Source organism: Macaca nemestrina, assembly GCF_043159975.1.
Source record: "Macaca nemestrina isolate mMacNem1 chromosome 4 unlocalized genomic scaffold, mMacNem.hap1 SUPER_4_unloc_1, whole genome shotgun sequence".
Classification (NCBI taxonomy): Eukaryota; Metazoa; Chordata; class Mammalia; order Primates; family Cercopithecidae; genus Macaca; species Macaca nemestrina.
The window spans coordinates 233,050-254,342 of NW_027257554.1; the positions used below are offsets into that span (position 1 = coordinate 233,050).

At 46.2% G+C, this 21,293-nt stretch overlaps 1 long non-coding RNA gene and 1 pseudogene across 11 annotated transcripts in view; both read left to right on the forward strand.

Annotated features, from left to right (window-relative positions):
- Nucleotides 1–21,293, forward strand: part of LOC139361026 (uncharacterized) — a 570,651-nt gene that overhangs the window by 200,905 nt on the left and 348,453 nt on the right. The gene's annotated exons all lie outside the window — the stretch shown is intronic.
- Nucleotides 6,856–7,692, forward strand: LOC139361024 (collagen alpha-2(I) chain-like; annotated as a pseudogene).

The following is a 21,293-nucleotide window of genomic DNA, read 5'->3' on the forward strand; positions in this document are numbered from 1 at the left end:
CTCCATCTCAAAAAAAAAAAAAAGAGTATTTAATTTTTAAACAAAATCTGATACTTGACCAACAACAATAGTATATTAAGTGATACGGTTTTTTGGTTTTTTTTTTGGAGAGAGGGTCTTGCTCTCTTGCCCAGGCTGGAGTGCTGTGGTACAATTCTAACTTACTACAGCCTCAAATTATTGGGATCAGGTGATCAACCTCCCGAGCAGCTAGAACCACAGGTGTGCACCACCACGCCCAGCATTTTTTTTTTTTTTTTTTTTTGGTAGAGGTGGAGGTCTCACTATGTTGGTGGTCTTAAACTGCTGATCTCAGTGGATCCTACTGCCTCAGCCTCCCTAAGTGCTGGGATTACAGGTGTGAGCCACCACACCAGGCCCAAGTGGCATATTCTAAAATTTTTTGGAATCCAACCACTTTGAAAATGTATGGAGAGCTATAAATCGTCTCCCCATAAACACACATGGATGCATATACACAAAATTGTTGCACAGGATTTTGGGGACTTCATAAATTTCTGAAAGCCAGGTTAAAAACCTTAGGATTATAGATTCTGGTTTCTTTTTTTTTTTTCTTTTTCTTTTTTTTTTTTTTTTTTTTTTTTTTTTTTGAGACAGAGTCTCGCTTTGTCGTCCAGGCTGGAGTGCAGTGACGTGATCTCGGCTCACTGCAAGCTCCGCCTCCCAGGTTCATGACATTCTCCTGCCTCAGCCTCCCGAGTAGCTGGGATTACAGGTGCCCGCCACCATGCCTGGCTAATTTTTTGTGTTTTTAGTAGAGGCAGGGTTTCACCATAGCCAGGATGGTCTCAATCTCCTGACCTCGTGATCTGCCCTCCTCGGCCTCCCAAAGTCTGGGATTACAGGCGTAGCCACCGCGCCCGGCCCTAGATTCTGGTTTATTAAAGGAAATGTATTTCAAGTCAGAGCTTGTCATTTATTGCACAGGAAAATGAAAACTTCATTTAAAAAATCAAAAACACCCACATGATAAAATGAGGTCCTGCGTGGTTTTAAACTACTTGGTGACCACCATCAGTTGTTTTCTTGACCATGGGATGCACCTAATTCCTAACTATGAATACAGGTGCAAACATTGTTTATTGTGCTTTTGGCTTCAGCCTTGAAATAATCAGATTCTCTCAAACTCAGGAATGTGAATCGCTGTTTGGTTGATGCAGCTATTTCCATTCTAGAAATAGATCTGGAATCATGTACTTTTGCCCATGAAGAGTCCTTTCTGTAAAACTTGAAAAGGCAAGGTCCCAAATTCCCCATATGGGTGTTTCTTCCAGTAGAAGAATGACTCTAATGACCTCTTAGCAAAACTTACATAATCAGGGCAGGCCATCAAAATACTCCAAAACACAAAGTTTAGTTCCGTTTCTTGTGGACTTGTCTCCACTGCTATCAATCTCACCAACAGCCTCACATCAAGTCAGAGGAACGGTTTTTTCATTTAAGAAGGATCTTCATTGCTGGGTGTGGTGGCTCACACCTGTAATCCCAGCACTTTGGGAGGCCAAGGCAGGCGGATCATGAGGTCAGGAGTTTGTGACAAGCCTGGTCAACATACTGAAACCCCGTCTGTAGTAAAAATACAAAAGTTAGCCAGGCTTGGTGGCATGTGCCTGTAGTCCCAGCTACTCAGGAGGCTGAGGCAGGAGAACTGCTTGAACCCGGGAAGTGGAAGTTGTGGTGAGCCAAGATTGCACCACTGCCCTGCAGCCTGGGCAAGAGAATGAGACTAGGCCTAAAAAAAAAAAAAAAAAAAAAAGGGATCTTCATGTTCCTGCCAATTTGCAAAAAAGAAAAAAAAAAATTGGTATCTGTTAACCAGAGGCAATGAAAAGCACTTCCCAGGCTGCTGTAGTAAGTGGATCAGTAACTGTGGTGGGAGATTCCAACCCCCGAGACCTGTGACTATGTCACGCAGCAAAAGGGCTTTGCCACAGGCCTTAGGAGGAGTATCCTGGGCTACCCAGGGAGGTCCAGTCTAATCCCATGAGCCTCTAAGAGCATAGAACTGGCCAGGCACGGTGGCTCACGCCTGTAATCTCCACACTTTGGGAGGCTAAGGCAGGCGGATCACGAGATCAAGAGATGGAGACCATCCTGGCTAAAATGGTGAAACCCCATCTCTACTAAAAATACAAAAATTAGTCGGGCATCGTGGCGGGCACCTGTAGTCCCAGCTACTCAGGAGGCTGAAGCAGGAGAATCACTTGAACCTGGGAGGTAGAGGTTGCAGTGAGCTAAGATCACGCCACTGCACTGCAGCCTGGGTAACAGTGCGAGACTCCATCTCAAAAAAAATTTTAAAGTAGGGCATAGAACTTTCTCTGAATGGAAGAACAGAAATGCACACAGGGGAACTGGAGAGCCTGACCAGGTCCCTGGCCTAGCTAGTCCTGAGCTGATGGGACCACGTGCAAAGACCAGATAGAGGCCTCAGGAGCTGAGGGCAGCCCCCAACAGATGACCAGCAAGGGAACAGACACCTCAGTCCTGCAACCACAAGGAACTATATTTGGCCAAAAGCGCTTGGAAACAATTCTCCAGTGAGGAATGCAGCCCAGCCCACACGGTGATTTTTGTCCAGTGACACCCACGTCAGACTTCTGCCCCACAGAACTGTGAGATGATACAATTTCCATTGTTTTAAGCCATTAAATTTATGGAAATGTGGTAAAGCAGCAACAGAAATGAATACAGTGATTTATGTGGAAACCACTAGAAGAGTGTCTGGCACCGTGTTGACACCTGACAAGCGTTTCCTGATTTCCTTACATCGCAAGGCAGGGCTGGCCACACTCCATCCACAACAATAGATGATAGACTTGTTCTGACAAAACAGATTCAGTGAATTATAAATGGCCCAGAACACCTACAAATTTCAGGTTTCAGGTAAGTGATTGCCTTTCCTTTCACTTAGAAACCTCACAATGCTCATCTTACTGATAAACTCTAAGTACCAGGCAGGAGACTGAACACCAGACAAACCCAGCCCCAGATGCCCCGAGGGAGCCCATCCCAGCACTCACTCCGCTGCACTGAAATGATATCCAGGTCAGTTTATCCCACTAGACCAAGAACTCCGGCTATCCATGTGTGAGTCACCAGTGCTGCCTCTGCATCTCTGCTTCTAGGATGGTGCTTCTGCACTTCACAGGAAATCTGTATCAATGTTTGTCAACACTATATATGACAGTGTAACTTAATGTCTGCACAGAAAACATCAGTTCTTTGAGGACCAGGGCCGGGTTTATTAGCCTTTGTCCTCCCACTGCCACTGTCTGGGACATCAGAGGCACTCGGTAGAAGTTGCTGAAGAGAAAGTAAAGGCAGAGGAGAGACAGGAAAGCAGGACCAACACTGCAGACACAGATTCTGACGTGGCTGGAGGAGAGGCAAGCCAGAGAAACTTCCTGGATGCTGGAATGGGGTTCACTGTGATACCTGCTGCTGAATTTCAAATGTCAAAGGTGGTGCTTTGCTGACCTTGACCTCTGACTGCCCTTTAGCTTTCCCAACCTCAACACAGGGCACTTAGAAACTGCTATGTCAAGAAATTACGCTTCATTAAGGCATGGGAATGTTATTTACATGGACATTCATTACTGCATTTTTTACATGCGAATGTAAATAATTGAAGAGATTGTTAAAAACTAAATCATGTGCATTCAATAACTTTGTAAAATATTAATGATAACTGAAACACAAATTTTGATATTCCCCCAAAATGCTAAAATATAAAAAATACTGGCCAATTAAAGATAGAAAACAATCCTAATGAAGCTCCCCAACAGACACATTAAAACTTCTCTGTACATTAAACATTTGGGATTTCAAAGGAAAACCCAGATTCATTCCATTCTTAATATGGCATTTAAAAAAAAATCTTAGGTAATAAAATATTTCATTTAAAATTTACAAAATTCCATTACATTCATGATTTCATTTGATCCTCAAAACAATCTCCTGAGTTAGGCAGAACAGGTATTACTAACAACTAACTCCATTCTACAGGTAAGGGAATTGAAGTTCAGAAAGCACTTGGACTTAACAAAAGCTTTAATAGGGTCACATATCGAAACCAAATCTTCTGCTCAAAAGAACTAGAAGAAGTTATCTTTTACATATTATTCATACTTACACCCTGTCAATATCCAACAATGTTTTGAAGTCGCCTGCAATAATAGACACCTATCCAATAAAAACATTAAAATGAAAAACGGTGGGGGGGGGGAACAGCAGGTGGCATGGGAGACAGAGGAAGGTAGATAGCAAAGACTGAGACTTATAATCTAAGAAAACTTCATCTCTGACCTTCCAGTTCCAGGCAGATAATACTAAAGGAAATAACATGGTTTACAGACTCATCAACTGACAAAAGAGAGGTTGCATCAGTTCTTAACTATGAAACACTCCTAGCAGCCATAGCAAATCTCTAGGACAACATATCAATGGCATCAAAGCAAGAGTATACTTCAGTGATAGAGTGAATTAAGTTCCCTGTTTGGGACCCAGGCCAGGGCTAGAGAAAAGAACTCTGAAATGTAGAGCTCAAAAATGTATCCTCTGTCAGCCAGGTGCAGTGGCTCACACCTGTAATCCCCAGCACTCTGGAAGGCCGAGGCGGGCAGATCACGAAGTCAGGAGATGGAGACCATCCTGGCTAGCACAGAGAAATCCTGTTTCCACTAAAAATACAAAAAATTAGCCGGGCATGGTGGCAGGCGCCTATAGTCCCAGCTGCTTGGGAGGCTGAGTTGGAGAATGGAGTGAACCCAGGAGGCGGAGCTTGCAGTGAGCCTAGATCCTGCCACTGCACTCCAGCCTAGGCAACAGAGCAAAACTCCGTCTCAAAAAAAAAAAAAAAAAAAAATACATTATATATATGTATGTGTGTGTGTGTGTGTGTGTGTGTGTGTATATATATATATATATATATATCCTCTGTCTTCTCCATACCCATGTGTTCCCTTCTGTGAGAGACTTCCTTACACCACTGCTGGGAAGAGAATTTTTCTCTGCTATATTTGCTTGGAAGAATTTAAGGTGCAGGGCAAAAATTCTTGGAAATTATGTACTTTACGATCCTCAAAAGTGAGAAAAATGAAACCCAGAAGAGAAGGCCTTCCAGGAAAATTCCAGAGCCGAAGGTAGACCCAGTACATTGTTTTTGTTTTGAGAGGAAGTCTCACTCTATGGCCCAGGCTGGAGTGCAGTGGAGCCATTTCACTCACTGCAACCTCCGCCTCCTGGGTTCAAGCTATTCTCCTGCCTCAGCCTCCTGAGTAGCTGCGATTACAGGCACCCACCACCACGCCGAATCAATTTTTGGATTTTTAGTAGAGATAGGGTTTCATCATGTTGGCCAGGTTGCTCTCGAACTCCTGACCTCAAGTGATCAGCCTGCCTAGACCTCCCAAAGTCCTCGGATTACAGGCATGAGCCACCGCGCCTGGCCGACCTGGAAAGTTTTAATCAATTACTCTGAACCATGAAACAAACATTAGGAAGTAATAGAAAAAAAAAAAATTAATCTAAAAACCCTCTGGACAGTCAAAGAATTGCAGATTTAAAATAGTATGAATACTTGGATTCATGGTTTTGAAAAAGGACCTCGCATTTACCCGCATGCACAAACTGCCTGCCCACCTCTATCAGAGCATTTTTCAAGCTGTGCTACAGTTAACTATGTACTGCCCAAAGTTAATCTGTCCCTGCAGATCATAAGCTCTTCAAGACCAGGACTTCAGGAGAACAAGCAAAACTTCAGAGAGAAAGGAGCCACCGAAACAGAGTTCATAACAATGGGTCGGCAGGAGCTGATGACTGGAGGTGCGCTGTAGCTTTGGGGTCTGGGACAGCGGAGGGCAGAGAAGGCAAAAGGGCCTGCATGACACGCTACAGGGCTAGGAGCATCAGCTGCGGTGATTAGTTCAGTTTTGTCTCGTATGCCTGTTACTTATACACCATCTCTTGTTCAGAAAGAACTTCAGGTTGAGTATTTGGACTCCTTGAGTCTTCTGCTGTTTGTCTCCGGGACGTTTAACAGTCTTAAAAGGGGAAAACTGTCCAGTTCGATTTTCCTTCCTGGGACATTACAGGTTTTTCAAAAGTTTGATGAAAGCATTCACTAAGGAGTGATTCCACTTTCTCTGGTGGCTGAGAAATACGCGTCTGAGGGGCAGCATCACGTCTTCTCATCAAGCTGAGGTCGGAGTCTCCCCACCCACGGACCTCACCCTTGCTCTCCCCTCATAAATCTGACTTCTAACTGTAACTGCCTTGGCTTCATTCCGTGGGTGTGGATGCTCCTGCTTGAAACGCATTTTCCAGCCCGCCAAATTTTGGGGAGAGTTTCTTCCACTCTCCAAGCGCCGAGAGTTACAAAGTTCAATCTACCTTTCCAGATTTTTTTTTCTTCCCATTACTAACGGAAGAAATCAAGAAACGCCAGGCAGAAGGGCCCTGCTCCCTCCAATCAGAACCCAGCCCGGGGCCAGAGCGGGAAGTGCGGCGGTGGGACGCGCAGTGATAGCCCCTCGCCCCCTGGACCCGCCGGCCAGGGCAGAGGTCCGTGCGGCCGCTGTGCGACAGCTCCGGGCCCGCGCCTCTCGCTTCCTCCCGCCGGGCAAGTGAGAGGATAAACCATGGGGCGGGGTCAGCGCGCCCCCACCAACCGCGACCCTCGCGCACGGACCCCCACTACACGCGCGTCCCAGGCGGAGTCGACCCAGAGGAGCCACGGGGCAGCGCACAGCCCCACTAGCAGGGCGGCCAGGACCCACGCGCGCGGGTCCACGAAGCCACCTATATAGGTGACAAAACACTCAGGAAGCCGTCATGCGGGGCCGGGAAAGAGCCCCCACCCAGAGTCACGGACTCCCTCGTCCGAGGGTCCGCGCAGTCCCCTCGGTGAGTCTAGCGAAGCAGTCTCGCTGCGAGGGAGGTCGGGGAGGGCGGCGGAGTCTACCACTCGCGGTGACCCGGACCCCGCCCCACGAGTGGGTCCTCGCAGGGCCCCCTCTACCGCACGCGGGGACCAGCCACGCCGCGGAGGACCGGGCAGAAGCCAGCGCCCGGGTCCATGCAGTGCACTCCGCGGCAGACGCGGGGAGCCGGGGAGCAGTGGGGACCTGCCGCCACCCGCAGGGCGACCAGGATCCCCGCGCAGGCCCATGCGGTATCGTAGCAGGCGCGAAGCCCCCGGTGCCACCCGAGGCCGAGACAAAGTCCAGGAGCAAGGACCCCGGATCCCGACCTCGGACCCTGAGGAGCCCAGCTCGGAGCTGCCACGCCCGGGGCAGAGACCCCGCTCGCTCTGGAGACCCCGTTGCCCGTCGCGCCGTCTCACCTCAGGCCGCCGCCTGGCAGCGCTCGCTCCTCGCCGCGGCGCCTGGGCCGACTGGAGCGCAGCTGAGCAGCCGACAGAGCCGCGGCAGCCTCAACAATGGAGCCCCGGGGCGGGGCCGCCGCCGCCGCTTCAGCCCGTGTTCCCCGCTCAGGATCCGGCTCGGATCAAGGAGCTGCAGCTGGCGCGGGGCTGCGGCCGGGACACACACCGTGCAGGTGCACACGGACCAGCCCGCCTCCCGCCGCCCCGCCCCCAGCGGAGCCGGGCGCCAAGGGCCCGCCCCCCGGTCAATGCGGAGCGAGCCGTGTGGAGAGGGCGGGGCCTAGGAGAACAAATGGAGGTTGGGCGGGGCGGTGCCGGGACTGGGCGTGCAGGGTCCCGCGGGAGGACCGGACCCAAGAGCTGGTAGGATCCTGGCCTCCTAGAAGACCCAGCTCAACGTCCACCTGGAGTCTGCTCTACAGGACGCGCTCATCTCAAGCCCAGAACTCAGGCTTTTAGGGCAGAGAGCGAGAGACAGGCTTGCTTTACAAAAAGTGAAACTGAGGTCCAAGGAATAGGATTGCCTGCTGCCCGAAGTCATGTAGTCCCATTCACTCGTTCACCTTGTCATTCAGCAAACAGTTGGAAGCACTTATGGTGGGCGTTAGGAGTGAAGTAGGGCCTGTAATCCCAGCACTGTAATCCAGCACTTTGTGGGGCCGAGGCAGGTGGATCACTTGAGGCCAGGAGTTCGAAACCAGCCTGACCAACAAGATGAAACCCCATCTCTGCTAAAAATACAAAAACTTAGCCGATCGTGGTGGCGCGTACCTGTGGTCCCAGCTACCGGGAAGACTGAGGCAAGATAATCGTTTGAACCCGGGAGCCGGAGGTTGCAGTGAGCTGAGATGGTGCCAACTGCACGCGCTCCGGCCTGGGCGACAGAGTGAGACTCTGTCTCCAAAAAAAAAAAAAAAAAAATTAATAGATGGGAAGTAGAAGCGAACTTAGACCTTCCCTGAAGGAGCTCGGCCAAGGAGTATCTGAAATGTCTCTGCATCTCTTTAAGGTCTGATAAAGGAACCAGGAGCAAGCACTAATCACTTCCCTTTCCTGCCTCATAGCTTTCATGTGTTTGCTGTTCCCCGCCTGAAATGCCAAGTACCAATGGTGTTTATTTATTTATAGAAATAGGGTCTCCCTATATTGCTCAGGCTGGTCTCAACCTTCTGGCCTCAAGCTATCCTCTCGTCTCAGCCTCCCAAAGTGTTGGGATTACAGGCATGAACCACTGTCTCCAGCCCAGATCGTCTTTCAAACCTCTTTCCTCATCTTATTTGAGCTTCCTGCTTCATGTGCCCCCACACATTGGTTTCCCTGTACTTCCACAGCTGCTCCTCGGTGGGTTCCGAGGACCCACCCCCTTCTCTGCCCAACTTGTATATGTCTGGACTCAGGCCAAATGCCTTTCCATTTGCAGTGGGCACTGCCACAGGAAATGTCATGCCCTTGCGGGCTTCACAAACCATCCACATGCTCTGCTGCCTGCCAGAGACATCCGTCCCAGTCAGATGCCCAGCCCTGACCTTTCCCAAAGCCCCAGCTGGACACAGGGAAACATCTCAAATTGTCCGCGGCCAAAACAGAGTGGTTTCTTAATGCCCTAACCTGCTCATCCACATTCTTGTGATTCTCTGTAAACAGCCCCTCCATCCACCCAGCTGCTCAGGTGAAAATCTCAAATCCTCCTCCAGTCCTTCCTCCCCAAACCTCTCATGCAGCCCTCTGCCTTCCTAGGACGCTGAGCACCCCTCACTCCCAGCGCCAGCTGGGGTGCTGTCTGAGTGGCTGCCTCCCACGTGACATGAAGTGTGACATCTCGCCCGATGTGGTGGCTTACACCTGTAGTCACAGCACTTTGGGAGACTGTGGCAGGCAGATCGCTTGAGGCCAGGAGACTGGGACCAGCCTGGCCAATATGGAAACTAAAATACAACAATTAGCCAGGCATGGTAATGCGTGCCTGTCATCCCAGCTCCCCTACCCAGGAGGCTGAGGCAGGAAAATTGCTTGAACCTGGGAGGCAGAGGTTGCAGTGAGCCAAGGTCACACCACTGCACTCCAGCCTGGGCAACAGAGTGAGAATCTGTCACAAATTTAAAAAAAAAAAGAAGAAGAAGAAGAAGAAGGAGAAGTGTGACCTCTCTAAGGCAAGGGAGTGTCCCACTCTGATTCACTTCCATGTGTAAAACAGGACCTGCACCCTGAAGGCATTCACTCAGGGACGCTGCTGGGATGGGTGGATGCACGGTTAAGGTCTTCATGGTGGCTGGGGCTGACCCCATCCCCATCGCTCTTCCCACACACACCTGCACACTCATCACTCCCACGCTCACACCCACCACTGAAAGCCTGGCCCCTAATCTGATTTGCCTAACAAGGTCCCCAGATGAACAACACAGGATTCCCTACCTCTCCCCTGCTAGGGCCCCACCGTGTTCTGGGATGTACTCAGGGATAAGGAGAACAAAACCTCAGGGAGTGAAAGGACATTCCAGGGTGCAGGCCTCTGCATCCCCCTCCATGCCCTCACCCCTGCCTGACACACCCTCACCCCTGTACCTGGCCAGCTCCTACCAGCCCTTAAAGTCTCACCGAGTTCAGTGGTGGCAGCCACACCCTAAAGTGACTGACCCCCCAATGACCTATGCCCTTGCATAGTCTTCCTGACCTTGGGTACGAGCAAAACCGGTGACTGGCTTCTAACCCATAGAGCCTGGCAAAAGCAATGGTATGTCACTGTCACAGTGCATCACCTTCGCACACTAGAGGGAAAGGTTCCACCTGCAGGCGCTCCAGGAGGGAGATGCTCTGCTGAGAAAGGACCTTTGTAGGAGCCCCGTAGGCAAGGAAGCAAAAAGCTGGGCCCTTGCCAAGCGGGTCCAAGCAAATGAATTCTGTCAATAACCTCGGCGGACCTGGAAATGTATTCTGCCCTGGTGGAGCCTCAGATGAGGATGCAGCCCAGCTGCTTAGCATGAGATCCCAAGCACAGGACCTGCTAAAATGTGCTCAACTCCTAGCTTGCCTAAATTGGCTTAAAGGTGTTTGTTACTTTAAGCTTCTAAGTTTTTAGTTATTGCCTATGAAAGTGTTAAAATATGAGACAATAACTTAGGTCCCCTCCCCATCACACACATTCTTCTTTCCAACATTCATCACAATTCTACTTATTGATTTCAAATCTCCCTCTTGACTGGGTGCAGTGGCTCAGGAGTTCCAGACCAGCCTGGCCAACATGGTGAAACCCCATCTCTACTAAAAATACAAAAATTAGCTAGATGTGGTGGTGCAGTCCTGTAATCCCAGCTACTCGGAAGGCTGAGGCAGGAGAATTGCTTGAATCCAGGAGGCAGAGGTTGCAGTGAGCCGAGATGACACCATTGCACTCCAGCCTGAGTGACAAGAACAAAACTCTGTCTCAAAAAATAAAAGAAAAAAAAAGTCTCTTGCCACTAGCATGAAGGTCCCATGAGAAGAAAAATGGGAACTCTTGCTCATAACAGTGCCCCAAATGCCCAGCACGGTGTAGCTCTAGGGCAGTTGGTCGATGGTGGACGCTGCTGGTTGGAGGGCCCAGCTGGCCCTCCCAACTGCCTCCTCCCTGGTCACGTTCCATTATAGAGAACAGAATAGTTTCTTGCCTTTCCAGAGTCCCTCTTAGTGGAGATTGGCCAAGTGACATTGTCCTGCCCCGGGAGATATAAGTGGAAGTTGGCTGAAAGGTTTCTAGCCTTGGTGTGCTGGGACGATTTGAACCAGGACACGACAGCTGACCGTCCATTGTTCGTGAATTCTGCAACTTGGTTGTTCAACACATTCAGTACTTCAAAATATTAAATAATATAAACTCGCAAATTAAAAAATGCATTAGACCAGATGCAGTGGCCCACGTCTAACACATTGGAAGCCTGAGGCAGGAAGATCACTTGAGCCTAGGAGTTCAATACCAGCTTAGGCAAAAAAGGAAGACCCTGTCTCTACAAAAAATTTTAAAATTAGCTATGCATGGTGGTGTGTGCATGCAATCCTAGCCACTCAGGAGGCTGAGATGGGAGGATCGCTTGAGCCATCTGTTCAAGGCCCCAATGAGCTATGATAGTGCCACTGCACTCCAGCCTGGGTAACAGAGCCAGACCCTGTCTCAGAAATAAATATGTTTCATATATTAATAAATTTATAATAAATGTATGTATATACACATTTAAGTATAATAATTATATATTTAGATATAAATATATATTTCTTGTTTTATTTATTTATTTATTTATTTTGCGATGGAGTTTAACCCTTGTCACCCAGGCTGCAGTGCAATGACACAATCTGGGCTCACCGCAACCTCCACCCCCTGGGTTCAAGTGATTTTCCTGCTTCAGTCTCCTGAGTACCTGGGATTACAGACATGCACCACCACGCCTGGCTAATTTTTGTATCTTTAGTAGAGATGGGATTTCTCCATGTTGGTCAGGCTAGTCTCGAACTCCTGACCTCAGGTGATCTGCCCACCTTGGCCTCCCAAATTGCTGGGATTACAGGTGTAAGCCACTGTGCACAGCCTATATGATACATTTATATATTATAATTATGTATATTAATTTTATATAATTATATATAAATATAAATATAAAAACTTTCCTTGCCTTCTCTTGTTACTACCTTCAGTCAGTCCCATGACTTCAAATACTATCTACAGGTAGTAATTTTAAATGTGTATTTTATATTTTTTACATATATATATATATATTTGTTGTTGTTGTTGTTGAGACAGAGTCTCGCCCTGTCGCCAGGCTGGAGTGCAATGGTGTAGTCTCAGCTCACTGCAACCTCTGACTCCTGGGTTCAGGCAATTCTCCTGCCTCAGCCTCCCAAGTAGCTGGGCTTATAAGCGTCCACCACCACGTCCAGCTATTTTTTTTTTTTTTAGTAGAGACAGGGTTTTGCCATGTTGGTTAGTTTGGTTTTGAACTCCTGACCTTAACTGATCGCCCACCTCGGCCTCCTAAAGTGCTGGGAATACATGCGTGAGCCACCTTGGCCAAAATATTTTTCTGTTTCCAAACATTTTACATGAGAGGAAAGTGGAGAAGAAATCATCTGACACTCTACTGTAAAAAAAAAAAATCATTGTGCCTCTCTTCTTTTCATCTTTCCTAAGTGTACATATTACCAAAATGTCTTTAGGTTGAGGTCCCCACGTGAAAACTTTACAGGGTACTGTGTCCTCAGCCACCCTCCTGTCTTTTCCTAGTCCTGGCATTTTAGAACTGTCTGGGGATGACCCAGGATACCCACAGTGGCCGTCTATTGGAGGGTCTAGTGAGTATCAGCCCCGGGGTCATCTCATCGCCAACGACAGCCTGAGGTAGGGAGTAGAGTCTCTCAGGGGAGCAGTTGGATGCTCCTGGCCTTAGAGGAATCTCCTGGTATAGTTTCATCTATAATGGTGACCCCTTAGGGTTATTAAAATTTTAGGACATTAAAATGAATGGACAATACAACGTAATGTCTTTAAAGATAGGTCATTAAAACTGTTCCTCCAGGCCGGGCACGGTGGCTCAAGCCTGTAATCCCAGCACTTTGGGAGGCCGAGACGGGCGGATCACGAAGTCAGGAGATCGAGACCATCCTGGCTAACCCGGTGAAACCCCGTCTCTACTAAAAATATACAAAAAAAAAAAACTAGCCGGGCGAGGTGGCGGGCGCCTGTAGTCCCAGCTACTCGGGAGGCTGAGGCAGGAGAATGGCGTAAACCAGGGAGGCGGAGCTTGCAGTGAGCTGAGATCCGGCCACTGCGCTCCAGCCTGGGCGACAGAGCGAGACTCCGTCTCAAAAAAAAACAAAAAACAAAAAACAAAACAAAACAAAACAAAACAAAAAAACTGTTCCTCCAGCCGGAGCTTTTATTCCTCGGACACACATTGACGGTCTGCAAATGGGATGCTGATATTGAGAGGAAAAGGCAGAAAGGATTTCTGCTCTCTACATTGTCTCAGACTTGTGAAGAGAGAAAAACTGTCCCAAAGGTCAAGGAAAACCCACCCCAGAGAGGATATGCAAGAACCTGAATATGAAAATGCACTGAAGGCACACAGGAGGACAAAGAGCAGTGCCAGTGCCTCCTAGGTGGTCACTGAGGACTTTACTGAACAGGATGGGTGTCCCGAGGGATAGAAGGGCCTGCCGTGACACTTAGAAAGGTCTGTGTTGGAGTCAGCACTGCCTCTCCCTGAGTTTGTTACCTTGATAAGGCTTGTCCGCTTATTTGAGTTTGTTTTTCATTGACTGTAAGATACATGTTGTCAGTACAGCTTGAAAGATAAGGGTACTATTTCTAAAGTAGCAAGGTAAAATGACATATTTTATTTGCTAAAAGTTCATATTTCTTTCTTCCCCAGAGTGAGTGTAGTAAGTTTTAAAGGTCTGTTCTTTTCAAGGGTAATGTCAAATGGAATTGTAACACTCAGCTTTGTCAATGCTACTAGTGAAATAAAAGTGTGATAGATAAATTGATGATTTACAAAGATTCACCAAAATGTCAGTTCCCCTCTTGTAGCATGGTGAAGAATTTATGACAGTGGACACATCTGTATCCTCTTATCTGGATATCTGAGGGGTTTTTTGGTGTTGTTTTATGGTTTTTTTGGAGACACGGTCTTGCTTTGTAGCCCGGCTGGAGTGCAGTGGCACCATCTCTACTTACTGCAACCTCTGCCTCCCGGGTTCAAGTGATTCTCCTGTGTCAGCCTCCCGAGTGGGATTATAGGCACCCACCATCACACATATCTAATTTTTGTATTTTTAGTAAACATAGGGTTTTAGGCCTGGCGCGGTGGCTTATGCCTGTAATCCCAGCACTTTGGGAGGCCAAGGTGGGCGGATCACGAGGTCAGGAGTTCCAGAGCAGCCTGGCCAACATGGCGAAAAACTGTCTCTACCACAAATACAAAAAAATTAGCTGAGTCTGGTGGCAGGCACTTGTAATCCTAGCTACTCGGGAGGCTGAGGCAAGAGAATTGCTTGAACCCGGGAAGTGAAGTTTGCAGTGAGCCAACATCTTGCCACTGCATCCCAGCCCAAGCGACAATGCAAGACTCCGTCTCAAAAAACAAACAAACAAACAAACAGCAAAAAGGCGGGGTTTTGCCATGTTGGCCAGGCTGGTCTCAACCTCCTGACATCAGGTGATTGCCCGCCTCAGCCTCCCAAGGTGCTGGGATTACAGGCGTGGGCCAGCACACCCGGCCCACTCTATTTTCTTTTAATTCCCTAAATTTTAACATGTTAGAGTTTGTCTGTTCCTTTATTACTGTTTTCTTACATAAAAGAAATTCTGTCTAATCCTTCGTAAAAAAAAAAAAAAAATCTTCCTGTGACTTCTGAAAGTGTTCTGGTTTTATCTTTCGTATTTGAATATGTAATACATTGATTATGGTTCATGGAATAGAGAAGAATGCAATGTATTTTCCCAAGTAGACGCCAGCCTGGTTTGGGAAATTCTTCGTTTCTGTTCCAGGTATTAGAAGACACATGATAATGCACAGTGGAAATCCAGTTATAAATGTACGATATATGGGAAAGTGTTTTATTTTCTCAATTCATTTGAAAGACATCAGAGAACTCACACAGGAGAAAAACCCTATAAATGTAAACAGTGTGGTAAAGCGTTCACTGTTTCCGGTTGTTGTGTAATACATGAACGAACTGACACTGGAGAGAAACCCTAGGAATGTAAGGAATGTGGGAAAGCATTCAGATTTTCTTGTTATTTTAAGATGCGTGAAAGGACTCACGCTGGAGAAAGACCCTATACATCTACCAAATGTGATAAAACCTTCAGCTGTTCCACTTCCCTTCGTTACCATGGAAGCATTCATACTGGAGAGAGACCCTTTGAAGGTAAACAATGTGGCAAAGCCTTTAGTCATTTGAGTTCCCTTTGTAACCATAGAAGTACTCATACTGGAGAGAAAGCCTATGAATGTAAACAATGTGACGAAGCCTTCAGTCGTCTCAGTTCCCTTCACCTCCACGAAAGAATTCATACTGGAGAAAAACCCTATGAATGTAAGAGATGCGGTAAAGCCTACATTCGTTCCAGCCATCTTACTCGCTATGAAAGAAGTCATGATATAGAGGCTGGGTGTAGTGACTCAGCCTATAATCCCAGCACTTTGGGATGCCAAGGTGTGTGTATTGCTTGAGCCCAGGAGTTCATAACCAGCCCGGATTAAAACAATGTGAAACAACCTGGGCAACATGGTGAAACCCTGTCTCTAGAAAAAATAAAATAATGCCGGGCATGCTGGCTCAAGCCAGCTACTCAGGAGGTGGAGACAGGAGAAGGGTGTGAACCTGGGAGGCAGAGCTTGCAGTGAGCCGAGATCACACCACTGCATGCCAGCCTGGGCGACAGAGCAAGACTCCATCTCAAAAAAAAAAAAAAAAAAACCAAAATAATTAACTGGGCATGGTGGCACATTTCAGTTGTCTTAGTTCTTTTTCAAGGACATAAAAAGTCATGGGGTGTTGGGGGAAAGCCCTGTGCATGCAGATCACGAGGTCAGGAGATCGAGACCATCCTGGCCAACATGGTGAAACCCCGTCTCTACTAAAAATACAAAAATTAGCTGGGTGTGGTAGCATATGGTTGTAATCCCAGCTACTCAGGAGGCTGAGACAGGAGAATCGCTTGAACCCAGGAGGCGGAGGTTGCAGGGAGCCGAGATTGTGCCACTGTGCTGCAGCCTGGTGGCAGAGTGAGACTCCTTCTCAAAATTAGAGAAAATAACTAACTAAATAAATAAATAAATAAAGACCCTTGAATGTAAAAAATGTGGTAAAACATATACTCTTTCCCATTCCCTCATAAACATGAAAAGGTTCACATTGCACAGAAACCTTAAGAATGTAGGAAATGTGGTCAAGCCTTCAGATTTTCCTGTTTTTGAAAATTTGGGAGGACTCAGAGTGGAGAAAAGCCTTTTGAATCTAAATTTGTGGTAAGGCCTTCAGTTGTTTTAGTTCCATTTGAAGACATCAGCTCATTCCTGAGAAAAACCCTATGAATGTCCAGAATGTGGGAATGTTTCATTTCTCTCATGCCCACTCAAGAACATATGAAAATGCACACTGTAGCTGGCTGGACCTTGTAAATACAAGAACGTACACAGGATTAAAACTCTAATAGTTTGGAAACTGCAAGAATATTTTCAGTTTTCACATTTACTTGAAAAGTCATGTGAAAACTCCCATGGGAAAGAAGTTCTATAAGTGAAGCTTTTCTAATTTGGAAAGCCTGATGTAAATTAATTATGGTGCAGTGTTTGAAAAAATGTATGAAATGTTACACAAGTTACAAGTATATTGTTTTTATCAGTGGCTCATTCTTAAAGAGTCTTGAGTAGGCATTTCATCTTGTTTTGCAGGGAAAGCTTGAGGTGAGAGTTCTGTAAATGCTCTTTAAGCAGTAGTACTTGAGTTTCATAGATAATGATATTAAGTTTGTTGGTAGAATTTTTGTCTATTCATTTGATAATGTGCTGGATTCACGGTTGAATTTTAATGTTTTCTAATATGAAGGTAAGTTTAATTTTTTAATTTCATTATTATCTTTTTTGGAGATGGAGTCTCACTCTGTTGGGCCCAGGCTGGAGTGCAGTGGTGAATCTCGGCTCACTGCAACCTCCGCCTCCTGGGTTTAAGTGATTCTCCTGCCTCAGCCTCCCGAGTAGCTGGGACTACAGGTTCCCGCCACTACGTCCAGGTAATTCTTTGTATTTTTAGTAGAGACAGGGTTTCACCATGTTGGCTAGGCTGGTCTTGAACTCCTGGCCTCATGATTTGCCCACCTTGGCCTCCCAACGTGCTGGGATTACAGACATGAGCCACTGCACCCGGTCAGGTAAGTTTCATTTGTGTGTATTGTCCTGTGATTAATGGACAAGTGAATAATGATTGTGAATTTTTGGGATTGTCTTACTAGCCTCATTTGGCAAATTTCGATTATCCCTTGTTCATTATACACATTCCACCTTTCTTTATTAAAGGAAAAACTACTCTTGATGTAAAGATGTTTATTTTTTCCTAATAATGAGTTGGTATTAATTCCTAAGTAAATAAATTTTACCATAGAGTATCATCTCATGAGTTCTTTGCATTTGTTGCCCTTTATTCTTTATTATTTCTGTCTATTATTTGGATCATTCACTTTGAATGAAGGAGAGAGGACTGTGATGGGACAATATGTTGTAACCAATCTGAGGGAGGAAGCATTCAATCTCTCAGTCACATATGATAGCGTTGGGCTTTTCATCGATGCCTTTCTTATTGTAGTAGATAGTATTGCACCATTATGATATGATAGTTTATATATTGTATTTTAGAGTATTACAGTCTTACCAGTCAGTGTGACATGATTCAGTTCTCTACCAGCCAATAGACAAACCAATCACATACTCCTGTATGAACACAGGAACATCCTCGGCCGGGTGCAATGGATCACACCTGTAATCCCAGCACTTAGGGAGGCCGAGGCCAGTGAATCATGAGATCAGGAGATCAAGACCATCCTGGCTAACACAGTGAAACCCCGTCTCTACGAGAAATACAAAAAATTAGCCATGTGTGGTGGTGTGTGCCTGTAGTCCCAGCTTCTAGAGAGGTTGAGGCAGGAGAATGGCGTAAACCCAGGAGACGGAGCTTGCAGTGAGCTGAGATCACACCACTGCGCTCCAGCAAGGGTGACAGAGAGAGATTCTGTCTCAAAAAAAAAAAAAAAAAAAAGGAACATCCTCACTTTTTTCATGCTATACCACTCTCTGCTCCTAAGTTAATCCCTGTTTGGGCCTGTGGGAGCTTACACCATCCTCCTAAATGTAATTAATAACTGATGTCTGGCTTATCTGTTCAGTAATAGATGTTATGTGTTTAACGGTGCCAGTAAACGTAGGGTGCTCATTCCTTCCTCACCAGTGGGGTGCATGAGACGCTATTGAAACAATTGGCAACACAAACGAAATGGACCAGCCCTCATGCAGGACACCTGCTCAACTTGACCTACCTGCTGTCGGCTGACGGTTCCGTAACACATCATCAGTCACCTGAGTCAGACCGTGAGCTGACGATGGGCCTTCCCTTTGATCTGCACAGCATTTTGTGGTCTTCAGGTGTTGTCATCTTCTCCCACACTAAAATGCTCTGATCTCCTAGACATGAATGTTTAATTACACCCCAGCATGACATTTGGCCTGTGCTTAGCAGGCAGTTTTGAGGCCCTGGCTTGTTAATGCACAAAAGCCCAGCACATAAGCTGACACTTAAGTCGTAATTAGCAAGGATCAGGCTGTATCTCTGTAGTCCCTGCATCTACTCTGGTCACCATCTCTGTATGCTGAGGGCAGCCATGTGGACATTATTAATTATTGTATACTCCAAGACAATAGTTATTATGTAGGGAGAAGTAGTGGCCTTGTTTGTTTCTTGTGCTGCTGCTCCCCTTACCGCTGTCCCCTACACCCTCCTGATGAGGTGTATATCTAAGGTGCCTCATGGTTCAGTCACTGATGAGTAAAGAAAATGGGAAGAAAGAGTTTGATATTAGCCCCTATCGAAGCATATGAAGAAGAGTCTCAGCTGCTTTCATTGAAAAATTCCTAGCAAATGTGTGGGCTTTTCTTATCACTGCTGCTTATCAGCATGCCAAAAGTTGAATCTTCGGACTGCAAGTCTTGCCGGCCTTAGACATAATGGCCTTACTGCATGTGGAGCTAACCCCAGGAAGATGGAGTGACAGTCTCTGGAGGATTAGGTGGTCTCCTCCAATATGGATTGATGGGCTCCTGAACTCTTTCCTGTAACCATGCAGAGAGTCTACACTGCCAGCGATCATGTGCCTCCACTCTGTAGATATAGAAACTCAAAATATTTAAAATATTCTGAAACAGTTTCCATTGAAAGGAAAGAGAAAGACAGTTAGGTGCCACGCTCCGGTCAAGAGAACTAGTACATGGCTCACAAGAACACTCTGTTGCTACTGTCTGCGCCTCTGTCACAACAAATATCCTGATCCTTCAGTTTTAAGGGTGTAGGGCCATTTTCCTTCCTTTCTTACTGGTAGTTCTCAAGATAACTGTATGATATGCTGGGAAGGCAATATGCTGATAATCAGGTGACATTGGTCAGAACAGCCCAGGCTCTGTTATAGTCCCTGCTCGAAACAGAATGGCCTTTAACGCTTGTGTCCAGCAAACCACATTGTGAGAGAAAACCCAAGGTAGGCTACTTTCTGGGGTCCCTCTGTTGTACTGCAAGTGAAGCACTTACAGTCAAAACTGCATCCATCTGCTCTGGGTAGCCTTCCTGATCTTGGGGTAGTGGTTCATATAGAATCCTAGACTTCTGTTGTCTTTTGTTTGCTATTTGTAAGTAATAAATTCACTTCGTGGAATTTATGTATGAATGTGTTTGGTCTCATTGTACTCAGAAAAGTTGGTAGCCATTGCACAGTGAACCCGCTTCATAATTGGTAAAAACACCTATGCCACCCTTGTGCCACAGCAAGAAGGTTAATTCAGCCAAACATAAACTTCATGTTCATAAAACCCTGTAGCACAATTATTACCATGTGGGAGGCCTTTAACAATGGTGATGCTGATTCGAAGAACTCTGAAGGAAGAAATTTACACAAATGTGTTGGGTACTTGGGAGTCCCTCCTAACTTAAAGCAATCCTTGCTCCCCTCTGCCTAAAAAGAATGGAGAGGCCAGGCACGGTGGCTCAGGCCTGTAATCTGAGTACTCTGGGAGGCTCAGGTGGGCAGATCACAAGATCAGGAGTTCAAGAGCAGCCTGACCAATGTGGGGAAGCCACATCTCTACTAAAAATACAAAAATTAGCCGGGCGTGGTGGTGGGCACCTGTAATCCCAGCTACTTGGGAGGCTGAGGTGGGAGAATTGCTTGAACCTGGGAAGTGGAGGTTGAAGTGAGTCAAGACCATGTCACTGCACTCCAGCCTGGGTGACAGGGCAAGACTCCGTCTTGGGGGGGTGGGGGAAAGTGGATAAGAACTGAAACAGGTTTAAAATTTCACCTAATTGGAAATGCAAAGTTTACAAAAATAATATTTAAAATAAAATGCTAAATGAGTGCTCATTGAATTTTATGCCTCCACAAAGTAGGTTGTGAACTAACTTCCACATCTGTTGCAAGCCAGCAAAGTTGGGCAGCCTCTGTGTCTGAAATTCACATGTGGCTCAAATAAGAATTATACCTGGGGATACCCCAAAGTTTAAATATGGTATCCCCTGTGATATTATGAGGAATTACTGTACATAAAACTGGTTGTCTTCCCTTAAATCGGAAAATAATATTATCTTGCCTAAATTCTCCAAAATGCTTCGCTCTGCAGTATCCTATAGTGGACATAGGTTTCCTGACCAATGAGCAGTAAAAGTAAGTGTGTGTGACTCACCTATGTTGTTATCAAAATGGAAATCCCTGAAGCCCACCAGTTAGAATAACATGTCAGAATGTCAGATTTTTGGAATATATAGGTTTTCTGTAAGGTTATTAGGCATTGATTCCATTTTAAAAATAGATATCAATATATTTAGATGACCTATTTCTCCTATATTTTAGTATTAATAGATTGTGTCTTTTAATTCATGCAGTTGGTCTAAGTTACCAAGTTTGTGGGTTATGGAGATTGTAATATTCTTTATTACTTTATCATCCATGGGCTCTCTAATATAAAGGCCTCTTTTAATTCTTCTATTATTAGGTTGGTGCCAAAGTAATTGTGGTTTTGGACCGTGAATTTTAAATTTTTATAAATAGGCTGCAACACATCTTTATTAATCAAAATAGAACCCATTACAATGGACTGAA